This window comes from Rhopalosiphum padi, chromosome 1, assembly GCF_020882245.1.
Source record: "Rhopalosiphum padi isolate XX-2018 chromosome 1, ASM2088224v1, whole genome shotgun sequence".
Lineage (NCBI taxonomy): Eukaryota > Metazoa > Arthropoda > Insecta > Hemiptera > Aphididae > Rhopalosiphum > Rhopalosiphum padi.
Window position 1 is genome coordinate 85,355,502 of NC_083597.1, and position 17,321 is coordinate 85,372,822.

Consider the following 17,321-nt stretch of genomic DNA (forward strand, 5'->3'; position numbering starts at 1 on the left):
AGTTTGGCATTTAGCTGCTATTTACAAATAATATGAGTGCTAAATTAAATATGTCTCAATATTAAGTTTTTTTTTTTTTTAAATGAATATTGTTGTTATTTTATTATTTTGTTTATACCTAGTATACATTATATAATATAATATGTTATTATAAAATATTTTATATTTTAAGAGAATAAGAGAAGACAATAATTATAATACAAAAATAGGAATTTGAAAGAATTATTTTGCGTTATAAAATGTTGATGGTATTTACTAGTTTGTCTTTAAAGTGGCGGAGGGTATGGGGGACGGAGCCCCCACGGTTCTCTGATCAATCCATAGTGAAAACCCTAACCGAATCAAAATCCGGCGTACACTACTGCTTCCCACATTGACTTCAATACAGATTGATTAATTTTTTACATTGATTTTACTTGTATGTATTTATTTAAATTAATATAATTAAATTATAAAGTTCACTATAATCACTAATCAAAATTATTCAAAACGTAGTTATCAAAAACAATTTTTATATCCATATAGTTTCAATATTATGATTTGATAATTTTTTACTCAAGTAAATTTCAAATAAAAATAAAATACCTAATAATAATTATTAATGATTAATGTTATATCGTAATCTGTCATAATTTTGCAAAATGCACTGATTCAACATTTGGTATATTATTAAAAAATATAATTATAATACAATTTTACGCCGTAGCTCGGAAAATATTCAAAAATTCATCTTCTCTCCGACTTGCCCTCAGCGAAGAAAACACAGAAGCTATATACAAATTTTTTTACTTTATACATTTAAACAATACGTTGTAAATATTTATAATTTTACATTGTTATAACTTTCTGTAGGCTAATAACCTAAGCTGTTGAAGCCTTATCATTAATAAAAAAAAAAAAAAAAAAAAAAAAAATAATACAATTTTAAGATTTTCCTAAGTTTACTATAATAGTTTGTACGTAAATTATATAAATATATTAAATAATCGAAATTCGTGTTTAGTATACTCAAAAAACTCTTAAACCACAATCAAACGAATAAGGAAATTTGTATATATTTTTTTTTTTTTGTAAACAATTTCTGAGTCCCGTGATTTTTTTTTTCGATCAGCGTATTTATATCTGTTTATCCAGTAACACTGAAATTGTAAAAAAATTTTCATTAGTTATTATTTTAAACATTTATGCTGCTATTATTATGTATCTATTATAATTATCCTATTTATATATTGTGTTAGAAAATACAGATTGTAAGTTTTTATTTAAATAAAAAAAAAGATTAATACACGATTGTTCAAATTAAAACTAAAAATATGTTGTCTAATATAACATATGCTATACACACACACACACACACACACACACACACACACACACACACACACACACCTACCATCGTCACTCGTTCGGCGATCGTCGGCACGGGCGACGATGAGGGAGCCCGTAAGCGCCGCTCGCGAACACGTTGGGCGCGCGTTTAGACGCCACCGTTGTCGCTGTCGATTACAGTCCGCCGATGCGAACGGAACTTTGACGACAACCTCGGAATGATAAATCGGATCGTATCGTGAGATCCAAAGCCGTAATATTAAAGTTGTGATTGTTGGTTATCGTTGTTTTTATTAAATTAAATTGTTTCATTATTTGTTATATTTATTTTTTTGTATTTCGACGGATTTGGTGTCCGAGGCGAAGAAAACGGATATCTACTGTTACTGCGGCTGGTAGTGAGGTATGTGTATGTGCATAAAACGCCCGAGATACCTGCAAATTATTATAAACTATCGTTATTTTAATTATATTATATTGTTCTTCTTTGTTATGTACGATGTCGAACAGACAAAATTGATGATTTACAAATTACATGTCTAGCTATATTACATCATATAGAAAAGTCGTGAACAAAGAGTTAAATAATATTAAATTGGGCATCTAATAAACTTTAAATATTTCTATAATTTTAATAAAAACTTTATTGTATTAAGAAGGAGGTAAATACGGCTGAAGACGTTGTGAGAGATCAGAATATTAAATTTTAACGTAAAGGTCAGGTGAAAATGAAATAACTGAAGTCATAATTGTTTTTGTAACAATATATTCTGTACTTATAAGTATTTACTCGAATTTTGTACATATTAAAAAAAAATATTGTTTAAACAATGTTTTTATTATACATAATAAAATAAAAAATAATAAATAACACTTATTAGATATTATGTTATGTATTGGTAGCCATAGAAAGTTTGCTAGTGATCCCCAACGTTGAGAAGCAGTGTTGTAATATTTTTTATATTTTAAATAAATATTATACATTAATTACACACACAGTGAGATTTACCAACAAAAAAATAAACAATTGACACATTTTGACTACGACCAAATTATTATTTATTATTAAAATATGATACACGGCAGTCAGTTCGATAATCGATACAAGTGAACTCAAATACATAATTAATATTATCCATCTTCCTACAGTAATGTACTTTTTATAAATAAAACGTAACTTTTTATTGATATAAGACCTCTTACACAAGTGCTCAAATCCCCATACTGATATCGTAATACAGTTTTCCTGATCACGTTATACTGTTATAGACTGTATTACAGTGAGTTTTTGATTGAATGCAACACCAAAAATTCACAACGTATTTTGATATTTAATTATTCGAATAATTTCAATGTTAGACAGCTTATACCTTTATAATAAAAATATCGAAACCAGGTAGCAGTTAACGGTGGCGTTAACGTATAGCGTATACGTGCTTAACGTTTTACATGCCTTTTTATATTATGGTTGCCCGCATTTTATTACTTTCTGTTGTATACGTGTATAGAGGTAACATAAAAAAAAATGTTTTAGGTGAAACGCAAATAGTGGTGATTTTTTTTACTTAAGCATTTATGTGAAACTTTTGTCTTATAAATGTTTAATTAACCACGGTTTTTTGAAAATTCTCAAGTTTTATGTATATTGGTGAGCAATAACTGAAGTTGAAAAAAGCACTCGTGGTTGATATCGAGGAAACGGTATTAAGACATCAAAACATATTTAACCATGAAAATATGATTATACTCACAAACCATCAAATATATTGTTCAAGGGGGATTTGTTTTACAAGGAAAATACTTATTAATTATTTGGAATTTTAACTTACAATTTGTCTAAAGCATCAAACTTGTTCATTCTCTTATTATATGATATCACATACATCTGGTTTTTGATAGTTTATAGTTATTATAGGATTTATTAGTTTTTAATTTATTCGTTAATTATTTAAATATGATTTTTTTTCCAATTTATACATTACAAAGCTATTTCAAAAGTAAACAGATACATTATCATAATATTATAACTTACTAAAACATAGTTTTTATCAGATTTTATTTTATACTTTGGCTTGCAAAATAAAATTATATAAATTATTGGTATATACGTAATTTGTATTTCATTATTATACAGTGGTGTAAACAATGATCTATCTTTAATATATTAATTATACTATAATATTTGTAGATACTTTCTAGTTTTAAATAATAAATAATATATTATATTTATTATTCATTGTTAATTTATAAATCTGTGTATAAGTATGCAATTTGCATACGTATTTTTTCTTCTTTTTTTTTAAACGAATTAAATGTCGTCCATAACTTGATGGCTATAATTTTTGGTTCTTAAAAAAGTATATTATACAGTTTAATTTAAACATTGTTAAAGCAATTTATGACTTAAGAAGTATATTTATAGTTTCAAAATTTATTCTTAAGAAAATCATATGAGTTCTATGTCTTACTCTCGACCAACGTGACATATGTCGTGCACGTTAGTATTGAAAAATTAATGTATAAAAACTTAATAACGTACACATGCAATATTATGTATATTCATAACTAATGGGTTTTGGTATTTAAATCTCATTTATCGTCCAATGTAATATTTTCTAATGTTCAGTTACAGCATAATTTATGATCTGCAGACAAAATATAATAAGCTTGTAGTTATATGCAAAGTTTTTCAAGTAAACGTTTATTTCGCAAAATACACGTTTGACATAATATTATGTACCATTTTAGACGTTGGTCTATAATACAATCAAACTAGGTTCCTCCGTGCATACGCTTACAGTTCATATAGATATATTATATTATATTAAACAAATAATCTGTCTTCTGTGAGTGCTCTTTTTTTCATGTTTATACGTATATCACGCACACGTGTACAATGCGCTTTCGACGGACTGCGAAAAATAATTTTCTTCCGCCGTCATATTTCGATAGAATGAAGCGGTTTTATCTATACAATACGTCTTCAACGGATCATCGCGCTGTAGGTATTCTGCTGACAGTATACCTACGGCTGTGGTTCTGTGTCACACAATAAAAATTACCCGAACATACTAACCGCATTTGTAATCGGATTCCATTAGTGGTTTGGTTAAAAGGTCATGAGTACGAATTATATTGAATAGTAAACGCTTTTCTTAAAATAATTACATTTTAAATATATAAATAAAATCATTTACCTACAAATGATTAATCAAATAATTACAGAAACAAATGCATCTACAATTGTAGCTGCAACGCGTTTGCGGTCCGACCTTTTTTGTACGAAAAAAATAAATTGTTACCAACTAGCCTAAATGCTCTCTCAATAACAACTATCGAGTCTATCAAGTTTGACTATGTACATGAGTAAACACACTTCTAGTGCAGTCTAGCTAGACTGATCTAACTCTAGCTGTATTTATTTCTACAGTGTACAAGCACCTTTACGAAATTAAAACATTTTAGGCTGATACAATAGTGTTTTTTTTTAATGTCTACGGATAAGAGGGCGCACAGAAAATGGTTTTAATGTTACATAGTAATTTTGCTAAATAGCGAATGATAGTAATACAAGTTTTTATCATATAGTCTATTGAAATATAAAATTAACGATATATGTGGCTATAACTACACGTAAAATACACTGTACAATATTCATTGAAAAACAATGTACATTATCATACCTTTATTAATTAGTATAGACAATTGTAATCATATAGAAAAATTTCACATATTTTTTTGTATGGAACGAACGCAGGATTAATTTTCTGATTAAAAAAAAATAATAATAATAATAAAGACTACTTAAATTTGACTTTGAAATTATGTTTATTGATATAATATATATCTGTATTATTGAACGTAATTTATTGGATTGCTTGTTTATATTTGTGTAGTATATCTATTTTTTTTTATTTTTAATTTAAATTTTAGATGTAATTTAAAATTACATTTCCTTCAATATCAATAAAATAAAATACACAATGTACGATTGTAATTTAGAATAACGAAAATCGTTTTGGAGTTATATCAGTTTTTCGGCTGAATTCATTGCCGATTTTTTATGGTTTTCAAATAACAGAATAATATTTTAAAATATATACATAAGAAATCAACTATAAGTAGTCGAAAAAACTACTGTTTTTACATATTGCGTACTATGATTTGTGGCTATTGACTATAATTTAAACATAAATAATGGATTTCTATAACAAACAAGCTTTTAATCAGAGTCGATATTTATTATTATATTATATATATTCAATGAACTATGATAGTTGTTCGAATACAAAATAAACATCTGTCTATATACTAAACTAACACGATGAAACAGGAAAATCATAATAGCCAATTAATAGGTATATCGACTTATTATTATGAAAACAATTCTGCTGTACATTTTGTTTAATAATATTAAATTTTGATAATTTTTAATAACATTTCATTGTTTATATTTAGAGGACTGCGCACTTGTATGTGTAGTTCCATCTTACAAATTAAAAACATAACAACTTTCACATTCAAAATAATCCATCTTATTCTGTTTTTTTTTTTTTGAAATTAGAATGAATTTACCTACTAAAAAAAATAAATTAAATTATTATCTAGGACTTTTTGTGGATTTTATTTATATTTTAATTTTAAAACACTATCATCACTTTAAAATGTTTAACAGAATTACAGTTTTGAATATGCTCATAGCTTGCTTCCTATAATTTATTAAAATATTAATAAAAAATCTTTGATATCGCATGGATAACGATTTTACCTTTTAAGTTATAATAGGTCGATTTACTCCGATTTTAAAAATAACAAAATAACATGAATTATTGTGTATATAAAATTCGCTAGGTTACACGTTTAAAAGAGTGAGACATTACATCTGGATGTTTCATCTTGATTGCATTCATATTACTTTATATCGTCTGTAAAATTTATTAAGCAATAATACATTTTTCAACTTATATAGCTACATTTAGTAACAATAATACTACTTGCTTTATAGGTACTTAGCTAATTATGCTTCACTTATCTCAAAGCAAGTATTATTTTATGTTTGTTATTTATACGTTTGGAATGTTATGTGATTCGAAAAACAGTTTTGAATAGAGATCAGTTAATTTAAATGAGTGTTTTAAAAATTGTAGTACCTATTATTTCTCGAATAAATCACAATTAAATAACTTATATCGATTTCATATTCTGCACTTATGTACTTTAAATATTTTCCAGTTTTTTGTAACGATTAGGGAAACCATAAAAAAAAGTGAAAATTACCACTTAAAAGTATCATCTACTCTCTTTTTTTATCGATATCAAATATCCAACTATTAAGTTACTTTATCTAGATATTTATTCATATATATTATACGAGTAATTAAAAAAAAAAACATTATTGTTTAACAACTACATACTCGTAGTACATTATTCATTCCACTAGAACCAAAAATTATCAATTACAATATTATAATAGATATTATTGTGGATAGATTACAAATATTAGATTTTGTTAATTAATATTAATAAATTATTATAGTAAAATATTATATCAACATATTATATAACTGCTAATGTTAACTATAATTATTTAGTGCGCATAATTGCACGAGAGTATCAATAAATGTTAATAATATATACTTTTAGAGATATACCACTATCTGTTATATATTTGAGCGACTAAAAGACCAAAATACATTAGTCGGTTACAGTTTAGCTATCAAGAGTCATGCACCGTCTTCATTGTTTAGACGTCTTATAATCGCCAACGGCCATGGATTAACCAGTTATAATTCGGGATCTAAGAATATTATAAAATAATGTGATTACTCAAACAAAAATAAATTACATATTGCACGACATTTGTCTTCTAACACTAACTTAATAATACAATTTAAACAATTTAAATGTTTTCCCAATTGTCGTACTCATTCGTACTATGATTCACGATTCAGAAAGTCTCCCCCGTTTGTGACAGTCCGATGATCTTTAAATGTATTTTTCATTTGTGCTATCTCAGGTTATCTGTTTCATTGACCTAAATTACTTACGAATATTATCTGATTCGAAAATATTTATAGTTCATATATTTATTATATTATTTATAGTTACACATATAAAACAATACATCATACAATTATTTTTCAATCGGTACATCTTAATCATCTAATTATAATAAATTGCGAAGGATACAATATTAAATCTAACTTGTTAAAAGTATTCATAAAATTATTTGTTTCTATCAAAACGTCCAATTCCCAATAATATAAATACTTGGTTTAGGTGTAATGTATATTTTATAATCTATTATCTATTAAGTTAACTTATCATATAAACTCTATATTATATTATACTCGTAGTATATATGATATACCTTTTGTAAATAATTTTGATTTAAAATAAAGTTCTTTCATTAAAATATTAAAATATACAGTTAACTTTTATTTTATATATTTAATTATACAATTTAGATTAAATTGTAACTTAAATCAGTTATAAATGAAGTTTTTTTTTTTTATTTGAATGTTTACCCAATCTTCGTTAATAAATTTATCGGTAACCGACAGTGGAAACGTTAATAAGTAATGTAATAACAATGTTCAGTAGCGATTAAAATGTTATAATTTTGTTAAAAATATAAATTTTTTTGTTAAAATTTTCAAAGTAATAACTTATTTGAAATTATATTACTTAAGAAAAAAATATATTATTTATTATAATATTTTTATCATTATTAGCAATTATTAATAAAATCCTATTTCGTCGCCAATGTAGATTTATAGCTTGACCTTTCTACCATTGATTTATTTCTGATATTGTAAATTTTAATGAAATAATCCTTCGTCGAACAGATATTTTCTTGTCTATAGTTTATATTTTTAGTATTTCAGAATAAATCCTTAAAGTTATACAGCATTGTTCAACTTGAATTATATGCATAAAATGTCCTAAATATTTTTCATTTATTTATATATTGAGCAAAGATTAGTTATAAAATAGTTACAATAACCTGTTAAATATTTTATTATATTTGTAAGTTCATAAAATAAGTAAGAAGTTGCTTAAGGCAGAGGTTCTCAAATTGTGATCCACTGCTCCCTGGGCATATCTGTATTAATTAAATTCAAATGATTATTATACGTCTTAATATCTTAGTTATTTCTTAGTTATATTATTGTCTCAATTACACTTTTCTGATTTTTCGGGCTCCGTTATTTTTTTTTAGGAACATAAGCGTTCCGTGAACAAAATTATTTAAAAACCGCTTACTTAACGAATATTCAAATATAAACTCGTGAAAAAAAAATGGTCCACCGACATAACTTTAAATAACTCTATAAATATATTAATTATCGTAGTCGAATATTTGGCATATTATTTTTTAAATAAAAATTGGGTTTACTGTTTGAAAATCTAACATGAATTCCGGTTCAATTAATGAATTCAATCACTGACATCATAGTCATAGAAATTATACTAATTTTAAAAGAACGTTTAAACTGTAACATCAAAGAAATGTCGACTAATGATTTTACATAATTTATTATACAAACACGTGGCGCTTTACCTTTGAAACATTTGATGTTTCTGAATGGTCATATGTAAATGTTATCGAAGGGGGATATATGTTCGATGTGTATAATATTCATTGTTAATTTTAATCACTATCGTAATCGAAAAAGAATCAAATACGGTAATTTATAATAATATATCTTACAATACACAGCAAATAAAATACTGTAATTTAATGTGTCAATTATAAATCATTGGAAATAACAACCTTTTTTTGTAATATAAGGCTAAAATCTATAGTTTTGAGTTGAATTGATCAGCACTATGTAGCCATATCAAAATTGAATATCATAAAATATAACATTGGTATAGGTACGTATATTTGAGAATGTTTAAGAAAACATTTTTCAAGATTTTATCGTGCGTTTAATACGATATAAATGCTCTAAAGAAACTCGTTGAATAGTATTCATTTGTGTACAGAGTGTGTGTAATATCTCATATTATTTAATATTAAATATTACAACACATAATAAATATCACCATAAAAATAAACAAATAGTATTATTTTTATAATAGTTACTTAAATCCGTTGTATCGCATGCAAATTTAGGAATACATTTTAAATAATTTATCTAATTTGGTTTTTAGACGGTAATATTTGGTGACTCAACAGCAACGGCTATTGATGATTGCATTGTAGTATAAAGTTACATTAGATGATTTGAAGAATTATAAAAATAAATAAATCTGTAATCTAATTCTACCATAAATATTGTACTTGACGTATTGATATTATCACATAAACATTTTTTAATCATTGCGAATTAACAATATGCATTATATTTTTTGTTTTAAGAATATTTTTATGTATACTGTTGATTTTGGTGTCATGTTTCATAATAACTTTTATCGTACCTGGCAAGCGAATAAAATGCGGTTATATACATAAAGCGCATTCGTGTCCTCACGCCAAATAATTCATATTTGTCGTCGTTACACTAATATTTAAAAACACGCAACCAATAAATCCTGTTAAATTGGCATATTCGACGAATATATGTGTCACGGCGACCAATACGTCACATGCAATTGCGGAGAAAGGCGTTTCGACGGCAAATAAAACAACATGGTAAAAAATAAATAAATTAGAAAACCTGCGGGACCACGTTCAAGACGTGACAGTTAGCTGACACGGGCACAACGGATTCGTTTAAAGACGCGATAAAAAACAAAAAAAAGAAGAAGATATCGTAGACGCAATTTCGTTAGATTCCAATTTTCCTTCTTCCGATATAATTTAAAATATTATAAAAGATACAATTCAACGTGGTTATAATTATACAGAGTACCTTGAAGATAATATGATATAAAGGTGTACCTAGCTTTAATGTAAAATTGAAATATGAAATATACAGATGCACCATCTTTATTTACGTTTAACTAGAGTAGAAACCCCCCTCCCCCCACACACACATACACACGCGCGCGTGTCTTATTATAAAAAACGCCTTTTTTATTGGAGAAGAATTAAAATAAAATAAATTACGAGTCGTTAAGTCATTAAGTATTTGTTTCACATTCATATAATTATAAATACATTTTTATTTCTAAAATTGTATATAATGTAGACTAAAGAGTCTTGACCAGGAATCGTATATAATTATAATAGCTTACAAATATGACCTTAAAATTATCTAGATAAGATTATTATCTATTGATAATACTAAAGAAGTATATCCAGATAATAGACAAAACATAACCGCATTAGATTGGATAAAATACAACTTAAAACTTATATAATATATTATAGCGTGTATAATATACAAGATTACTCAAACGTCAAAATTACAACAGTAAAATTTACGTAATACATTTATATTATACAATTGAATAAATTGGAAAAATCTAAAAAAAAATCATACATTTCTTTCAAAAAAATAAAATTGTAAATCATTTATATAAAATAACTATTTCAAATTTAGTAAAATAAAGTGATATATATATTTTTATCTATATGAAATTATCTAGAATCTAAATTTTAGATGGTTCTAACACTGCACGTCATGTAGGCATATAAAACGATAACCGTTATGTACAATAGTCAATAATATACATTATAATGTATGTTTGTCAACGACTACATTAATAAAACTTAATTTCGTCTACAACGATTTGAAGCTATTAAGCTCATTTTTAAGTATTTTCGTAACTGAATCTATTGCATTATAATATAAGATATAATATTTTAACCGCTAAATCGAATACGATGTCATAAAAACTGCTGTATTTACTTTTTACATTCAAGTCAGATGGATAAATTATTTGATTTAGGTAAAACGTTTAACGATTCCGACGACAGTTAAATTGACGTTCGACAAAAGTAAAATACAGAATGGGATCAACTATGATAACTCGATATTCGTGTTATAGAATAATCGATTGACATTAATTTAGTAATACAATAGAGATTATCGCCGGTATCTTATTATTTTTACCGAATGTCACTATAGCCAATAAAGTATGTCAAACATGTTGAAAAAAAAAAAGATAATAAAATAGCTACGCGCTTATTAAACTATTCTGTTTTTGACGTGTTCATACGAAAAACTTTACACTTTTAAAGCGCGTAAATGAAACTTCGACGCACTCGATATCGTGATAAACATCTACAATACCGGTTTACATGGCGTGTTAATAAGATGCGCAAACTAGTAAACACAATATGGAATGCATAAAATATGGTGCAAGGCGTTGGCTGTGATCAAAAAATAATAACAACAACAATAAAGTACTGCGTTAAGATAATGGGAAAATGGAACCACGACGTTGATGTACCCGAATAGCCTATCTATAGCGCCGTGTTATAATAATCGTATTATTAAAATTTAAAATACACGAACAATAAATATTATGACGTCATAATCATATAATAACTATGATATAATAATATGATATCGTGCGATATCGGTTGAGAATGGATTTTACATTCCCAGACGTTTATTTTCGTGTACACATTTGTCGATTACATTCTTGAATCGGGCCGTGCATACGATTTGCTAAACGATGATTATTTGGGCATCCAGAAATCGGTCCACAATGAACCTTTTTTTTCGGTAAGGTAAACGGTAATTGGACCACTATATTTTAATAAAATAATAAATATTATATATATATATATATATATATAATTTGCTATACCGTTGCAGTGTACACGAAACTTTACTTGAAGCGACGCGTATAAGGTGATAAATTATCCAATGTTAAATTATATAGAATTATTAGCTTCAACAATGGCTATAGGTTGTCATTAAATGAAATGGATAAAAATAGCTAAAAACATAATTCACACAGATTATGAAACATCGCGATCGTTGGTTGCAAACTATACGATACACTTAGATAAGCATTTTTCAAAAAAAGTATATCGGAATTTGTAATGTCCAAGAGATTGGTTTTTAATAATTATACATAATTTTTTGTTCACGAATCAATGTGCAAAATTCGCTGGCGACGTGCCAACAAAAATACTTACAGTTTTACTCTTTAGTTAAATTCGTTATATAATGTTATATACTCGTAAATTGTTGTAGCCTAATCTCCGGGTACCCTTCAAAATATTTATTTGTTTTGCGGCCCAATACCCAAACAATAAAATGTAAGCAAATATTTAAAACAAAGCAGATAAGTAAATAAAATGTTGCCCAATTACCGACCACCCGATTATTTACATTTTTACTTTGAAATATATGTATTGGTTTATACTGTTGTATCTAAGGGTTTACATTGCTAATATTATATTATTTATAATATTAACATAATATGTAAATCGATTGTAAATTTTACTAAATGTTAATAGTGCTGTTGAATTAAAATCTAAGTTATTTATATATCTACCAACGATTATTAAATAAATAGAATACTACAATATAACTTAAAAATTTTATATTATTGTGTGTATAACAAAACCAACTCAACAGAAATAATTTATAGTAACATTTTTTTTTTTTTTAAAGTACCTAACTAATAATTTGACCACTTTATGATATTTGAGTACCTAAACATATTAATTATATAGCTACTCTCATAATATCACGATTTTATTGTATATAATTAGATTATTAATATTTTATTAATTATGTTAATATAAACTATCAACTATATTGACAGTTATAAAAAAAAAAAAAAAAAACGATTTTTTTTTGTAATTCCCCATATTTTGATGTTTTTGTTATTGTTTAGTTAATTTAAATTTATTTTACATTTGAAAAACTGAATAATAGAAATAAATTGCCCTAACTTTATGATATTTAATTTGTGATTGTTAAATTTCTCCACTTAAATCCCTCTTATAATGATAATTAGACAGGTAGATACTGAGAAAGATATGCACACATATAATATTATTTAACAAATGTGAGGAATCATATTTTAACACTCATCTATTTAACTTTTGATTGTTTAATTTTTTATGTTTGTTGACTTACAATTAAAAGCACGTCATTTCATTATCACATAATGTCATTACGGATTATACTCCTATTGTGAACCACAATTCGGGTCATTGAATACTGAGTAAAACATTTTCGGAAAAATGCGTCAAGTAATCTTATTAAACTAATTTAAAATTAAAGCAATTTGTTTGTAGTTAAATTAGAACGTGGAAAATAAATAAAAAAACATTCTTATAGTGTTATAAAAAATAGATATTATTTCATATTAAATTTCATTAAAAATCTATATTTCGTATATTTAAAAAAAATATAATAACATTTCCCTAAGTAATTTAAAATATTTCAATTTTTTTTTAAGCGATGAAACAAAAATAACTCATATATTGCAATTAACTAAAGTTATCTGACTTAATCCGACTCTTAGGAAAAACCAGCTTAAATCTTAAAATAACCTTAGTTATTTAATTAAAATAAAAGCAAACCGTCAGTAAGTTTTATATATAAAATATATATATAACAGAGAAACTTTTGACTATAGAACACCGTATCATATATACGGGACACGATTAACGAAAGTTAGCCATATTATTAAAAATTTCCATTAAAACAATTATATTTATCCCTAACAAAAAATATAATATTCTCTACAAGAGAATAATAATATTTTGAGTTCAATATGATATAACTATATTTAACATTTTCCTTATAATCTTTCAGATTTGTGTAACTATGAAATATTCCAAAATATTATAAAATAATAAATAGGTTGTTGTATGTTGTATGGAGTAATAAATTAATAAAGTTTAAATATTAGGTTTCGAGTATACTTAGTTTATTTTCATTTGTATGTATATAATGTCTTAATTTAGGACAAATAACAATATTAAATTAAGGTTACATTAGCTAAGCTTGTTAAGCTGTATTGAATATTTAGGAAATATTTGTTTTTAAAATAAATATTATAATATGTTTTATTTATTAGGTAGAAACTAGTTATTAATATATAGTGAAACTACTATTAAAAATATATATATTAAAAGTAAAGATGGTTTAAATAAAAAAAATAATTCAGTAAATGTAGCTTACCTAATTAACATTAATGGTTATATTATAATATTATAATATTGAAACATCTAAAAATAGATTTTACTTTTGGTAAGATATAACATACATAATTCTAGTTACATTATTTCATTATGTAAGTATGTAGTTATTATGTAGTTTCTAATAATAAAAATTGTATGCGATTACTTTTAGAATTTTAGATACATTTTACAATGATAAATACAATAAATTCAGATCATTAGTATTTCTTAACTTCATTTTATTTTATATGGAAATATTAACATGAATGTATGAACTGCATGTACACTTTACGAATTTTTTAATGTTTACAATTGCAAAATATAAAAAGATAGTTTTTTATTAATACACTATTTAAAAATGCTCCGCGTGATTTATATTAATTTAAATTTGTAGTCTAATCAAATAATTTAAGTATTTCTACTAGCATAATAGCATCATAGTTTGTATTTCGTAGACTGATTATATGCTCTATATTTTTTTATATAATAGAAAACATTGAAAAACAAATAATAAATATTTAAAATCACTATGGCATTTAAAATAAGTTTTCACCACTTACAAAAATAATAGTATTCTGTTATTATATTGGTGTTTTAACAATTGTATTTTAGTAGTAATTTTAGTTAATAGTAATTTATTTTAAATACAATGTAATTTTAAATAAATAATTATACTCTAAAATGTTATAATATAATTAGTTAGTTTACAGTTTTATTATAAGTAATTGTTTTGTTCTAAAAAATATTCACTTTCATTCATAGTATTTTAGTTGTTCTAAAAGTAAATAAAATTTTTAAATGAACAATAGTTGAATTTGATTGGGTTTAAAAATTATGATTGAAGTTATATATGTAATAGAAATGTATTTTTGTAAAAAAAAGTTTTATTAATAGTATAAGTAAAATACCATTTAAAAATCATTCAAACAAATATTAATTTATTGAAATTAATAACCAAAAATATCGAAAAATATATTTTATCAAGCTAAGTTTTAAGAAGCGTAGAATTTAAGTAAAATCAAAAAACAGAAATGTACCTTCAAATCAGTGCTTTATTTATAAAAAATAAACAAGAAATTAGAGTGTAAAAATAATTTTAATAATATTTTTTTAAAGTTCAAGCTTCAGAAAAACGTGAGTTTTCTATTTAACACACCAAGACATTAAAAAAACAACTTATAAACTTTTGTACAGTATTTCTATAGAATGATTAAAAGTTGAATACAGACTATTTTTAAACAGATCATTTTTCGAATTTTCACCGTTTTATTTATAAAAAATCATGAAAATTGTATAAAAATGTAAACACTCATTATTATTAAAATTGTTGTTAAAACTTCACATTTTTCCTACATTTTTGTTTTAACGATCAAACAGTTTTACTACGTTAAAATGTAGAGTAATATTATAACAGGTATATTATATTTTAGTGTAATGCAACGCAAGGAGTTATATTTATATTTATTAAGATCTTTTTTAAGAATTTGAAATTAAATTTTCTTCAGAGTTATGCTACTATTAACGAATATTAGAACATGTTTATCACAATAAAATTGTATTATCTTTATTTATAAATGAATCTGGTAGCTCTTAAAATAGTCTATAAATTTAATTATCTAAATTTGTAAATCTTATAATTATTATTTTCTTATTTTTTTAATTTTTAATATAAGTTAACAGTGTTATAATTCTGTTCCCAGTTGACAAGGCTTTAATAATACAAACATGTTGATCTCGATTTATCATTATTAATATATTTTAGGTCCCAGAGTGTAAAACTAGTGACGTCCTGTCTTTTCGATGTTGTACAGTGTACGTAGCTGTTAAATATTATATTTATATTTTAACATGGAATAATTACGTTTCATAAAATTGAATAATAAAACTGTTATTTATTGATTAATTGTAATTTCTTGTAACACTCTAATGAAAATATTATTCTGTTGCTATGCCCTAAATATTTATGATAGATATTTATTTTACCATTACTTTATTAAATAATGAAAAAATAAAAAATGCATACCGCGATACATTGATACGTTTATAAATAATACTGTAAGCTGAATTTGTGTAAAACATAAATTGTATCTAAATAAAATAAAATTATTATTAAGTCATTTTATATAATTAAAACTAAGATAAATTACTGAAAATAAAATTAAATAAATATTTACAGAAAATATATCATTGGATAACCAAACATATTATATAGCTATACTTAGAGTCTAATGTTGGTGGTTAGTATGTTTCTACAATGAAATACTATTCTCAAATTGTATCAAACATGCACGTATTTTAATAATATTTTTGTTTTAACATTAATGATCGGTAATTTAAGTATAATTAAAATAAACTACGGGATGACAGAATAAAATCTTAGAATTTTTAGTTTAGTTCAATTATAAAATGTTTTGATAAAATATATGTGTTAAAATGTATATTCAAAATATTTATAATCATTTTATGAAACTAAAAAAAATTATGTGAGAAACCCAACTCGAGACAATATAATTTATCTGTTATATGGTTGTGCAAGGATCATTGAGATTAACCGACAAGCACAAATTTGAATTAATAGTTTTTAGTCCCTCAAGGTTATATGAGACTTAAGACAAAATAATGTTTTCTTTTAGTTTCGTTTCGTGTTTATAATAATATCAAAAACACTAATTTTTGACTGTTAAATTAATCCAATTATTTTTATAATTATTCAAATTCAATTGTTGTAGTTATAACGATTTTATTCAAACCTAAAATTCAATAGTGTGTTGGAAAAAAAAAAATATAAATGTAATAATATAGAGCAATGTAACGGGTATTATTATTTTTAACTAATACAAACATTGGTACAGGAAATATTTTATATATAAATAAATATTTATACTATTGTGTGCTTATTATATTTAATATTATAAAATAATATTTTTAATTTAAAAATGGTTTT

General features: G+C 24.5%; 1 protein-coding gene across 4 annotated transcripts in view; it reads left to right on the plus strand.

Annotated features, from left to right (window-relative positions):
- Positions 1–1,495: 1,495 nt before the first annotated feature.
- Positions 1,496–17,321, plus strand: part of LOC132917783 (octopamine receptor-like) — a 162,530-nt gene continuing 146,704 nt past the window's right edge. For all 4 annotated transcript variants that reach the window (XM_060978682.1, XM_060978681.1, XM_060978680.1 and 1 more), the window contains exon 1: positions 1,496–1,732. The gene's annotated coding sequence lies outside the window, so the exon portion shown is untranslated. The remainder of the gene's footprint in view (positions 1,733–17,321) is intronic.